A 12,782-nucleotide genomic window follows, 5' to 3' on the forward strand; every position below is an offset into this window, starting at 1 on the left:
ATCATTCTTATAGTCTTTATTGAGGACTCTTAAGATGATCCTTATCAAAAAACATAAGTATGAAAATGTAACATTTAAGAAAAACTTCCACAAAGTGAAAGATAATTGGTATAATCTTCCTCGGAAATGGCTGAGGAGTTGTTAATACATAAGAGAATACAGATCTTATCACTTCTACTCTCAAACTCTTTAGTACTTTTTGTACGTTTTTAGACCCCTTAAAGACAACCAATTAACCTAGTTATTTAGCCAAGTGATTAACTTAGGTAAATTATGTAGATCTAGGTTAACACATATAAATCATATCATTGAAAAGTGCGGAAAATAAAGAACACAACGATATGATAATCCAAGAAAACCAAACCGGTAAAAAACCTGGGGAGGATTTAACCAAGCTATCCTTAAGGTAAAACAAATCCACTATGAAAGAATTGAAGTTTACACAATAGCGACTTAGACCACTAACATCCTATTGCTACCTCGAGTAGGAAACTTACTAGCACAACCACATGACAGCTCCGAGTTCACGGACTACTTCTTTCTTGGATTCACAGTAAGTACAACATTCCCATCAAGTACAACATTCCCGCTTGTGTATCTTTAAGCTCTTGAAACAGCAATTGAATTGATCACCAAGCTCTCGACATCAATCTTGAAATTGGAAACCCTAAGTGTGTATGAAGGCAAAAACTTCTAGATCTCACAAGAGGTTTATATACACAGCATAAAGAGCAACCCCAAAACATGGTTAGGGTTTTTCCTTTTATACTTAAGGAAAAACATAAAACCCTACACATCAAACGGGCTTGGGCTGAGTTGGAAAATTTTGTAGAAAACAATCTGCACAAGCTTCGATCGATCGAGTCTAATTCTCGATCGATCGAGCCAGGTAGATTTACACAGTAAATCCTACAGTACACTCGATTCCAACTTTACTCATAAACATACTTTAAGCAAGTCTAAAACAAGACTAAACGTTTTGATCATGGTTTGCCAACATTACAAATTGAAATTCTAATACATTTAAACCTAAAGTCTTAGAACCCAACACTTTTCTCTATCCTTTCTTTTCATCAATTTTCACTGGGTGTCTCTTGCCTTTTATAACATTCTTTCTTTGATCTTGACCCTCCACTTGTAGGGTTATTAAATCTTCATTGACATACTTATCCCATTCATCTTTTTGTGTCCATGATGAGTAAGTAACAGGCTATATTGGCATTGTTCAAGTGTCATTCAACCATTAATGTGGTTGGCATGGTTGGTACTATGCATTTAATGTGGAGGTGATGGCAACTTTTATGGGAGTTTCCCTTTTGTTCCTCCTTATTAGCTAATGTTCCCTTCCTCAAAACACAAGCTTTGGCCTTATTCGGGTTACCTTTCACATTCCTTGGATCTCGGGCTAATACCTTCTTCAGCCATGTACAATTTTTGGGTTGTCTTAAGCCCTACTTGAACTGGGTGGGGTGATGGTTGGGCCTTCGGGCTACTTGGACTAGATCTAACAGTAGGGCTATAATAATTAATATATACATGCACCATCACACTTGAGAGTATTAAATACAAAATATTTATAATATACCATTAATTTTAGGATTAAATGTATTGCTACATGTCAGATGTGATGTGTTATGGACAAATTATTACTTGCCATATGACACTATTCATCCATGTTATTCTAAACAGTTAAATAATTGCGCCATTTATTATTGTTTGCATCCACTAGTTATGGGATCTAACTTTCATAATATATTAGCCGATATCCCGTGCAATGTGCGGTGCATTTTGATAAATTTTGTAAGAAATTATTTATGATTCATTAATTTCATGAATACTATTATTGTTAGTAATTAATCTATGAAATTTTCTAGTAAAACTAAATACATTGGGGAAAAATTCCTCTGATTCATGCAACCAACAAATGTCACTAGGTCATGTTCATATTGTCACATACAAAACTGGTGGTTCCTAGGTGTCTTTCTTGTATGATTTATGCTTTATATATAGATTCTATAGTGTTAATTTTTGCATTTCTTATGCTACTCTAGTCTCTATCTCCCTATATCAACACCTAAAATTTTTATGTCACTAAAAGTAACTTTTCTTTAGTTTCAGAATAGATATGAGAGATAAAATTAAGGCCCGTTAATATTTTAATTGAAGAAAAGTTTGATTTTCTAAGATCGTAATTATAATAGGGTGTGATGGGGAATATTTTAACTAACTCCATAGCTACTCTTCCGGAATGTGCTACTCTTCCCAAATAAGTTGGCCTTCCAAAAAGCACTTACTCACCAAAAGTAGAAGACCAGACGCGATTAGTATGGACATACATCATGACCAAAAGTTGACGAGTAAGACCAAGCATACTGAACTCATGTTGCAATGCCAACATCACCTAAGACTCTCCTACATACACACGTTTGTTGGTAATGGGATAACCCTTATCTCCTACAAATCAATTAAGGGATAACTCCTCACTCCCTGTGGATCAACTATGGGATAATTCCTAACTCCTATACATTAGCTGAGGGATAACCCCATATCCCTACAATTCAGCTATGGTGATCATCTGAAAACCCCTATATAAACACTAAGACACTCCAATCCTAAGGTACACAAAAAATACTATTCAAAAACTCCTCTCCAAAAAGTTCACTATCAGTTTTTGACTTAACTTTTAGAGGGTCTTATGCTGGCACCACATTGGTACTCTTTGAAGGTGTTTCTATTTTTTGCAGGTTCATTACTCTTCACCTTTCACTAAAGACTGCGGGTTTGGGTGATAGATCTACTGAAGATTTTAAGCATCATTGGTTGGCGCTTTGTGGGAACTTTGAGTGATAAGCCATCACTCTACTCCTGAGACAAAGGGTCGTATGGTCCAAACTTGATCAATGGCATCAGTCAACCCAGAAACTGGAAATCCCTCCACCACTGTAGAGAGGCAACTACAGATGCTCTCGGCTGCAATTGAATGAGTTATGCAACAAAATGAAGCCCTAATGCGGCAGAACCAAGCGCTGGAGATACGAGTCAAACAATTACGAAAGCAGTGGCTTGAAGTCAACAACCACCAAGAGCGCAGTAACAATCACCAAACCAGGAATGACCGTTGCAAAGAAGACGAGGTAGAGAGCAACGCATCTAGTAGGCAAACCAGAAGAGAAGACGCACCATTTCGCGGACTAGATGCAGGCAACATGTGATGGGAGGACGAGATAAAGGTGATGAAGGATAGGATGGACCTCATGATGAATGCTATGGAGGGACGGACAGCCACATTGGATGACTTGGTACACCGCACTGATTCCCCTTTCACAGCACAAGTCACATCTTGCCTTTTACCACAAGTTCCGAATGACATCTTTGGAATCTTACGATGGGGTGAAAGATTCGCTTGATCATCTTGAATCTTTTAAGACTCTCATGCACCTCCAAGGCGTCCATGACAAGATCTAGATTAGATCTAGAAACCATATTGGGTCCTTTGGGCCAATCACTTACACACATGAATCCACATACCAGATTATGAGTCTAGAATTTGGGTATAGCTTAGGAAGTTGTTAGGCATTCAAGACCGCCCAACTTGTGGGCTGGCCTCCATTATGTGTTGCTAGACCATATTTAATTAAAGAGTTTATTAAGAGAGCCCTAATCCTTAATCTAAACATACATCATGCACTTAAGGAAAATGAAACACACAACATGTTAAATATCACATCACAATATAAAGGAAATATATAAAACACAATCAAACAAAATAAATTAAACATGGCAAGTTGACAATTAAATAAAACACATAAGGAAAAAAATCAAATAAACTAAACATGGCAAAAATACTAAAACAAACATGGAAAATAGTTAAACCTAAATAATTAACCTAAAACAGAGTAAAACAAAATCAAAGATTATTTGAAAAATGATTAAAACAAATAAAAACAAAATTTTACCTAATCTGGATTCGAGGTGCGTGCGCATACTCAATTATGCGTACGCATGGTTGAACCAAGCGCACGCATACTTGATGATGCACACGCATCCTTTAACACATATTCAAAAAATTTCATTTTTAGAGATTTAATCAAACAAAGATATAATATGTGAGATCAAATAAGCATGTTAGAAACCCTAAAAACTAAACTAACATAAAAACAAAAACACAAAGCATCAACACAAACAAATAAACATGAAATATAACAAATAATTAAACTAAACTACATAAAATAAACATACATGTTATACTTTACATGAAACCAAAATAACAAACCAAGGACAACAAGAAAAGATTATGAACAACCTAAAATCATATTAGAACATATCAAACATAATTAAAACATTAAACACATCAAATATAACAAATGGAGAAACTATATCAAGAAAATCATGTGAATCATATTAAGCAAGGTGGAAAATCATGGAAAAGAGACTCACCTTGCTTTAGAATCATGGATTTGATGTTATTTAACTTTCCCCTTAGTGCCTACAATCACAAAGGTTAGATGTAGTAGACAAAGATAATCAAAGAACACAATATTTGTTAGTAACCACAACTCAAGAACAAAAAGTTTTGAAAAGGTTTTTAGAAAACAATTTTGAAAATAAATTTTCTGTCTTAGAACTAACTAAAGAGAACTTTTTTGATGATTAAAAAACGTGATAAGGGGCTGCCCCTCAGTTTTGAAAAGAGAAAAAAATGTTTTAGAGAAGAGGGAGGCCAAAAAATCACTCTTTCTAGCTAGGGTTTTGATTGGAAACATAAGATGAGTATTTATAAGTTAAAATTATGGTTTTGGAGGCTTTTTAATGATCTTTGGATGTGCTCAAGGGTCTATGGGCCGGCCCACATCAAAACATGATGTTTTGGGCTCTTAAAATGAAGTTTTAAAACCCAGAAAATTGGACTGTCCCGTTAGCCTAACTTCAAACAGTCATAACACACTTGATATAAGTCCAAATTAGGCATAATTTGTGTTCCAATTGAAGCCCAGGATGTCTACTTTCCAATTAAATAAATTTAACTCAAAAATGATTTGTGGATAAAAAGTTATGGTCAAAACAGTAAGAAAATGTCATTTTTCAATATTGATTTTAAAGCGATTTGAGCACTTTTGAGTTGTGATTACTTCCAAACTATTGTGAACTCTTTAATTACCCTTGGTTGACATATATTAAGCTTATCATTGGGCTGGGGACTAAAATTTATTAACGGGTACAAAATGCGGTGTCTACAATAATGTGTAAGACTTTCCCTATTACCCTGAAATGGTCAGCACGAGTTTAGTTCAGCAAGATCAAGCCAAACTCTATATCAACCTTGAAAGGGTTGAGCAATAGCTTCGTCACCCACTTTATTGGGGGACAAAGGTACAAACACTCAACGCATGCATTGATGCAGATTAGGCAAAGAGAAAACGAGAGTTTAAGGTCCTATGTCACCTGATTCAACAAAGAAGCCTTGCTAATAGATGAGGCAGACGAGATGGTCCTTGTGACAGCTTTCTCTAGTGGGCTTAAAGAAGGAGAATTTTTCTTCTCGATGCTAAAGAATGAGCCAAAAACCATGGCTGATATACTTTTTAAAGCTACAAAGTACATGAATGCAGAAGACATGCTTGTTGCCCAAAAGGATGGAGAAGGTAAAAGGAAGAGAGAAAACACAGAAGATGCCCGATTTGTAGCTAGAAAGAGGACCTCTCGGTTCAAAAGGAGGAAGGATGATAGGAGGACAAGACCTCTCTTTGGACGAATCATTAACTTCACCCCCTTGAACACTCCCCTAGATCAGGTGCTAATGCAAATTGGAGATGATCTTGAGCTCAAATGGCCAGAAAAGCTAAAGGGAGACTTGAACAAGCGATCTAGGGATAAGTACTGTAGCTTCCATCGTGATCACGGACACAATACCTCTAACTGCTACGAGTTAAAAAGTTAGATCGAGGCCCTCATCAAGAAAGGAAAATTGCAGCGATTTATTAGAGGCAAGACTGATGTACAACCAAGGAGGAGTGGATGAGCGACCTAGAGCACTCCTTGGAGAAATAAAAGTGATTGTAGGAGGCTTGGCATTAGGTGGAACTTCTAAGACATCAAGGAGAGCATACTTATGCATGGTGTAGAGTATTCAAATTACAGGACGACCTCCCAAGCAATATAGGATGAAGACATTCTAGTCACTTTTACTGGAGAAGATGCCCAACGGCTCCATCACCCGCATGATGACGCCCTAGTGATCACCCTAACGATAACTGATAACACCACCAGGCGAGTTTTGGTAGATAACGGAAGTTCTGTGGACATCCTTTATTACCCAACATTTCAGCAAATGAAGATTGATAAGGAGCTACTCAAGCTAACAGACACCACATTGGTTGGCTTTGGAGGAACGAAAGTGCACCCAATTGGAACGGTCGCCTTACCTATCACCATTAGCGCCTACCAAGACAGGGGACTATGAAGGTCGACTTTTTGGTAGTCGACTATTCATCCGCCTATAATGCCATAATCGGGAGACCAACTCTTAATGCGCTAAGAGCTACTACTTCAATATATCACCTCCTGGTCAAGTTTCCTACAGAGTACAATGTAGGGGAAGCAATAGGAGATCAAGCTACCTCAAGGGAATGCTATGTAGCCATGCTTGACATGGACGAACAGTTGTCCACCATGAGCATTGAAGATCGACAATCAGTGGTAGAGCCAGTGGAGAAATTTGAAAAAGTCACTCTGGATGACAACCACCCAGAAAAGGTCGTACGTGTGGGAACTCATGCAATGGACACAACACGACAGGAACTGGTACTCTTCCAAAAGAGTAACATTGACATGTTTGCATGGAAACATGAAGAATTGATCGTAGAATAATGGTACACAGACTCAACATGTCACCATCTTTTCCTTTAGCCGGTCAGAAGTGACGTGTCTTTGCCCCCGAAAGGTCATAGTAGAAGAAGTGTAGAAATTACTAGCTGCAGGGTTCATTAGAGAGGTTTATTATCCTGACTGGCTCTCAAATGTGGTGATGGTTAAGTAAGTTAACGGTAGGTGGAGGATGTGCGTAGACTTCACTGATCTAAACAAAGCATGCTCGAAGGACAGTTACCCACTTTCGCGTTTAGATTAGCTGGTAGACTCTATAGTTGTCCATCAGCTCTTGAGTTTCACAGATGCTTTCTTAGGTTACAACCAGATCAAGATGCACAAGTCAGATCAAGAGAAGACATCCTTCATCACCAGTTAAGGACTGTTCTGTTACAAAGTCATGTCTTTCGGCTTGAAGAACGCTGGGGCTACCTACCAACGACTGGTGAATAAGATGTTTTAGCCCCAAATAGAAAGAAATGTGGAGGTGTATGTGGACAATATGTTAGTGAAGAGCAAGGAGGAGAGTCGACACCTGGCCGACCTACAGGAAACATTTGAGACACTTCGACGCTATAACATGAAGCTTAACCCCAACAAATGCGCGTTTAGGGTCTCGTTAGGCAAATTTCTAGGCTTTATGGTTACGCAACAGGGCATTTCAGCTAATCCAAACAAGATTTGGGTCATTTTGATATGGAACCTCCTAAGAGTATCAAAGAAGTGCAAAGCTTGAATGGAAGAGTAATGGCCCTTAATAGGTTTGTATTAAGAGCAACAGATAAGTACCTACCATTTTTTAAGATGCTGAAGAAAGCCTTCAAGTGGATTGACGATGGCTAAAGGGCTTATGAAGAACTGAAGGCTTACTTGTCGTCTCCCCCCTTACTTAGTCCGTCGAAACCAAACGAGGAGCTTTTCCTCTACTGGCAGTATCACCTACAGCCATTAGGTCAGCCTTGATTAAAGAAAAAGAGAGGGTACAGATGCCTGTGTACTACATCAGTAAAGCCTTTAAGGGAGTTGAGGAGAGATACCTCCCACTGAGAAAATGGCACTCACTCTAGTTACGACTGCCCGCAAGCTCAGGCCATACTTTCAAGCTCATACCATAATCGTCTTGACAAATAGACCACTAAGGAAGGCTATGAATAGCACTGTCACAGCAGGGAGAATGTTCCTTTGGGCTATCAAATTGAGCAGGTTTGATGTCCAGTACCGACCGAGAATAGCCATTAAGGCATAAGTTTTGGTGGAATTCATGGTAGAATTCACACCTACTGAAGTGGAGAAGGCATGGAATGGGGAGCAACATCGTGGGTTGTCAATACTAATAGCTCATCTAACAAGCACACTGGTGGAGTTGGTGTTTACTGAAATCACCAAAAGGTGACATAATAGAGTGTGCTGTGAGGCTTGAATTTCAGATGACGAACAACGAGGCTGAATATAAGACACGTCTTGCTAGTCTCAACTTGGCCAGAGTCGCTAGAGTATCATCAATGGTCATCTGTTGTGACTCCCATGTGATCACTGGACAAGTCAATGGAGACTATGAGGCAAAAGGAAAGTGCATGAGGAAATATTTGAACCTCGTGAAGCAACACGTGGGTTGTGACTCAGACATAAGATTCATGCAAGTCCCAAGAGAAAGAAATGTGAATGCTAACCGTTTAGCCAATGCCGTTTCAGCTGAGGGCATGATACTCGATGGAAAAGTACTTTCTTTTGTACAATATGTACCTACCATGGACCGGATAGAAGTGCAAGTGATTCCACCAGGGGATGGCTGGATGGTCCCTATCATCTCTTACCTAAAAGAGGGATGACTCCCTGATGATCATGTTAGTGCAAGGAAGTTGAAGATTTGGGCATCCTGTTTCATCTTAATAGGAGACATACTATACAAGAGGAGTTTCACTCATCCATACTTGAGGTGTTTAGCCCCAGATAAAGCAAATTATGTAATGATAGAAGTACATGAGGGTATTTGTGGTAATCATGCAGGGGCCCACTCCCTTGTTTAGAAACTCATGTGAGTTGGATACTACTGGCCTACTATGTAGAAGGATACCCAGTCTTATGTCAGAGCATGTGATAAATGCCAACGCCTCAATAGTATCCCTTGACAGTCGCCTATGGACACAAGGGGTCTTTGGAGTTGCCACCTAGTTTTTGCAATGGTCTAGGAACCATATATAAAGTGTTCCTTCGAGGAATGACCTTTTGATCTTATTATTAGAGATATGGGTTCGAAGTTTAGGTACGCTCTTAGGAAGGTGTTAGGTACCTAAGATTGCCTAACTCTAAGGTTGGCCTTCTATCATTGTGTCTTATACCTTAACCTTATTAAAAACTAACTCAAAACTTATATCCTAGACTCGCATATACACTAACATGCATCTAACATAGAACATGACATCTTTCATCCAAACAAACATACTTATATATCCACCAAACAAAAGAGAGCCAAGCATACAAAAGAAACCCTAGCATTCATCTAAAACAAGGCAACAAGCATATCATCAAAAGCAAGCAAATCATTTTATGAACAAGGCATTAAATTCATATCTCAAAGGAGGATTAAACAAACAACATGCATGTTCATGTGAATGCATGACTTACTTTACTTACCTTACAGCAACACAACACCTATGGTATTGATGAATGGGCATGTGAATGAATGGCATGGTATTAGAGCTAAGACAAACCCTAATCTAAACATGTGATAGCAAACAAGCATGTGAAAGAGGTAAACAAGAACCTATAAAGCCTAAAATATATATATAAAAAAGGGTAAATAGAATAAACATGTGAAGGCAGAGACAAAACAAATAAACAAAATTTTAGGGTTTCTGGGCAACGGCATCATGCATGCTAGAACAAGCTTGCATACACATAATCAAGCCTGCATGCGCAAGCAAGATTATGTGTACGCAAGTCCTTGCCTAGAAAACCTACAAAAAGGCAAAAACAGAGCAGAGTTTTAAAACAAAAATCTAACAACCTAATGTGCATAAAACATGAAAAGAACTAAAAAAACTAACTTAAATAGATATACACAAACATAAATTGCGCAAAAAGAAAAAGAAAAAAAAGAGAGAGATTAAAACACAAAAAGAAAAGTAGAAAAGAAAAAGAAATAAAAAGAAAGGATTAGACTCAATATTTTAAACAAAAACTTTCCAAGCTTGATTTTGACCGTTCCCCTTAGTCGAGTCTATCCACAAACCAATAAGAAAGTGACTAGCAATGTTAAACTAAAAGGATTGGGGCTAGAAAAGGTCCCAATCAAATAAAAATGACTTGAGGGTATTTTTTGAAAAATTCCCTTTTGATTCGCTAGTTTCTAGTGAATCCTATATTTTCCCGTGGGATTTCTCTGTGTTTTGAAAATGTACCATGTAAGGCTTTTTATAGTTGAAAAAATGGGGTTTGGAATGGCTCCTAGACGATGTGGGATTCATTCCAAACCTCAGCCATTATTGCAGAAAACTTGCCTTTCTTATGCTTCTGAAACCCTAGCTACGTATGTAAGAATGTTCCTACCTACGTAGGCTGCGACCCACGTACGCAAGCCGAGGTCATTTTGGTCATTTTGTTTCCAAAAATAGATCTTTTTGTTTATTCAAAAGGTTATATTTTCCATTTTAACACTCCTCAAGTCAATTTAATATCTGATTGGGCTCTAAACTGGCCTTAGACCTTAGAGTTTGAACATCATTGGAGAACGGGGACCCGAGTCATAAGGGATACAAAATGCGGTGTCTACACCACCGGAGTAGCTCACTCCTATGATATCTCCATGGCATTTCACCCAAAGAGGACTAGATATAATGGGTCTATTCCCAACAGTAGTTTGGTAGCTCAAGTTCCTTGTAGTTGGCATCGACTACATTACAAAATGGGTAGAGGCTGAGCCTTTAGTGACTATCACAGAAAGGAATATTAGGAATTTTGAGTGGAAAAAAAATTGTTTGTCGTTTTGGAATACTAAGAGTGTTGGTCTCCGACAATGGAAAGTAGTTTGACAGCAAAGCGTTCCGAGATTTCTATCAACAATTGTCGGCCTGAATGATTTGCTTTAGATGTTTCTAGTGCTTGCCTATGGATTTGCTTGAAACAAAGGTGGGTTGGCAACACTAACTTTGCTTTCACCACTTGTATCTCCTTCTTCTTCTTCATGGAAACTAGATATCACTAAAAATAGTGGCTTTTGTGAGAAATATACAATTTTAAGAAAACTGCAACACATTCCAAATTAATTAAGAGAGTACAACACTTTGTACAAAAGTCTCGACACAGACTCCATTACAGAAACAAAAAACCAATAATTAAAGATGCATAACACAACCAAAAATAAACCAAAAATAAAATTTTAAATGAAAGCTTATTTGATCCAAAAGATATCATTAAGATTTCTGTTTCGAACTCTTTAGGGTGAATCTTTTTTGGTAATTTTTTTAATCTATAAAAAGATAAGACGGTGTTGTAAATAATATTCAGCAACCCAAAACAAAACCAAATCTTACCAAATGAAAAAATCAAAACTAATTCAACCAAAATATCCAAAGATAATTTAATTTTCATACCTAAAATTTAAAAAATGGAAGGGAAAAAAACGTTATCAGTGCCGGTGACTGATATATAACCTGACGGTAGGTGATCAAGTGACGGTGTTGATGGCCCTTAGATTTCTCTTCCTCTATCTCTGTCTATGTGTGTGTCGTATGGACTATAATCTGTATCTTTGTGTGCCTATCGTTACGGTGGTTTGATTGTATAGATGGAGGGTGGCATTGGCTGGTCTCTGTCTCTATCCTTCTCTTTTTCTTTGACGGGACTCTCTATATGTTAAGCGGTTAATTTTAGGATTAGGCTTTTGCAAACGGATAAAATTTAAACTGTTTGTATGTTAAACGTTTAAAGAATTTTCAAACCGGTGTAACGATCGGTTTTCAACCGTTTTAAACTGTATACGTGCTAGAATTATAAGGGGGTATTCTTTCTATGTGGCAGCACGACCTTAATTGTAGGAAAAGACTCCTGCTTTTATAAATAGTATTAGATATTGATTATTCGCCCTTTCAACAATTTCAAAATCAGATACTCATGGACATTTTTTCAATACTTTTGGTTTGATTTATTTTCTGCATTTTCATATTGCTATTTGTTTACTTTAGTTCATATTTGTTTATGTTTGCAATATGCGATTTGGTTAATCACTTCCACTGGACTAATTGGTAGTCTAGGTTTAAAAGTGATTAAGCCGTAAAACTATGGTTATAGGGATTCTAAATATACGCTAGGGTGTAATTACCATTTCACAATTGGCATCAAAGTGAGTACACTTTGCTAGTGATTAAGTTCACAAGTGTGAACCTTGTCCATTTTGTTTTTTTTTTTACCTTGAGTTTGACTTACCTCCAGTACTTTTTTAACTGAAATCTCTTTTTATTTTAATGAGAAGTTGCCACATCACCCACTAACTAAATAAAAAGATGAAGATTAAAACCCATTATCACTTACTATTGTGTTTTTAAAACAAAAGGACCCCTCTAGTTAAAAAAGTACTGGAGGTAAGCTAAACCCTTACTTAGTTGTTGTTTCCTTGACCCGGTATGTTATGGAATGTGGACAATCTCTTGCCATTGCCCCTCTCTTTGATAGGAACAACTATGTCTTTTTTGGAAAGACACGTGCCTTTCTTTATTTCATAGATGATAGTGTGTGGACTTCTGTTGAGGGGGGTTAGGTAGCTCTCAATAAGCCCAAGGCCGGAGGGATAAGTCTACCAAAGATATTTTTAATGCTAACAACAAACCTTTAAATGCAATATTTTGTAGTAATTCCCTCATCCCCTGATGAATTATATAGGATTTCTCATGTGGACACCGCTAAGGCGCTAAGGAAGCTTC

The sequence above is a fragment of the Quercus lobata genome, chromosome 2 (genome assembly GCF_001633185.2).
Source record: "Quercus lobata isolate SW786 chromosome 2, ValleyOak3.0 Primary Assembly, whole genome shotgun sequence".
Lineage (NCBI taxonomy): Eukaryota > Viridiplantae > Streptophyta > Magnoliopsida > Fagales > Fagaceae > Quercus > Quercus lobata.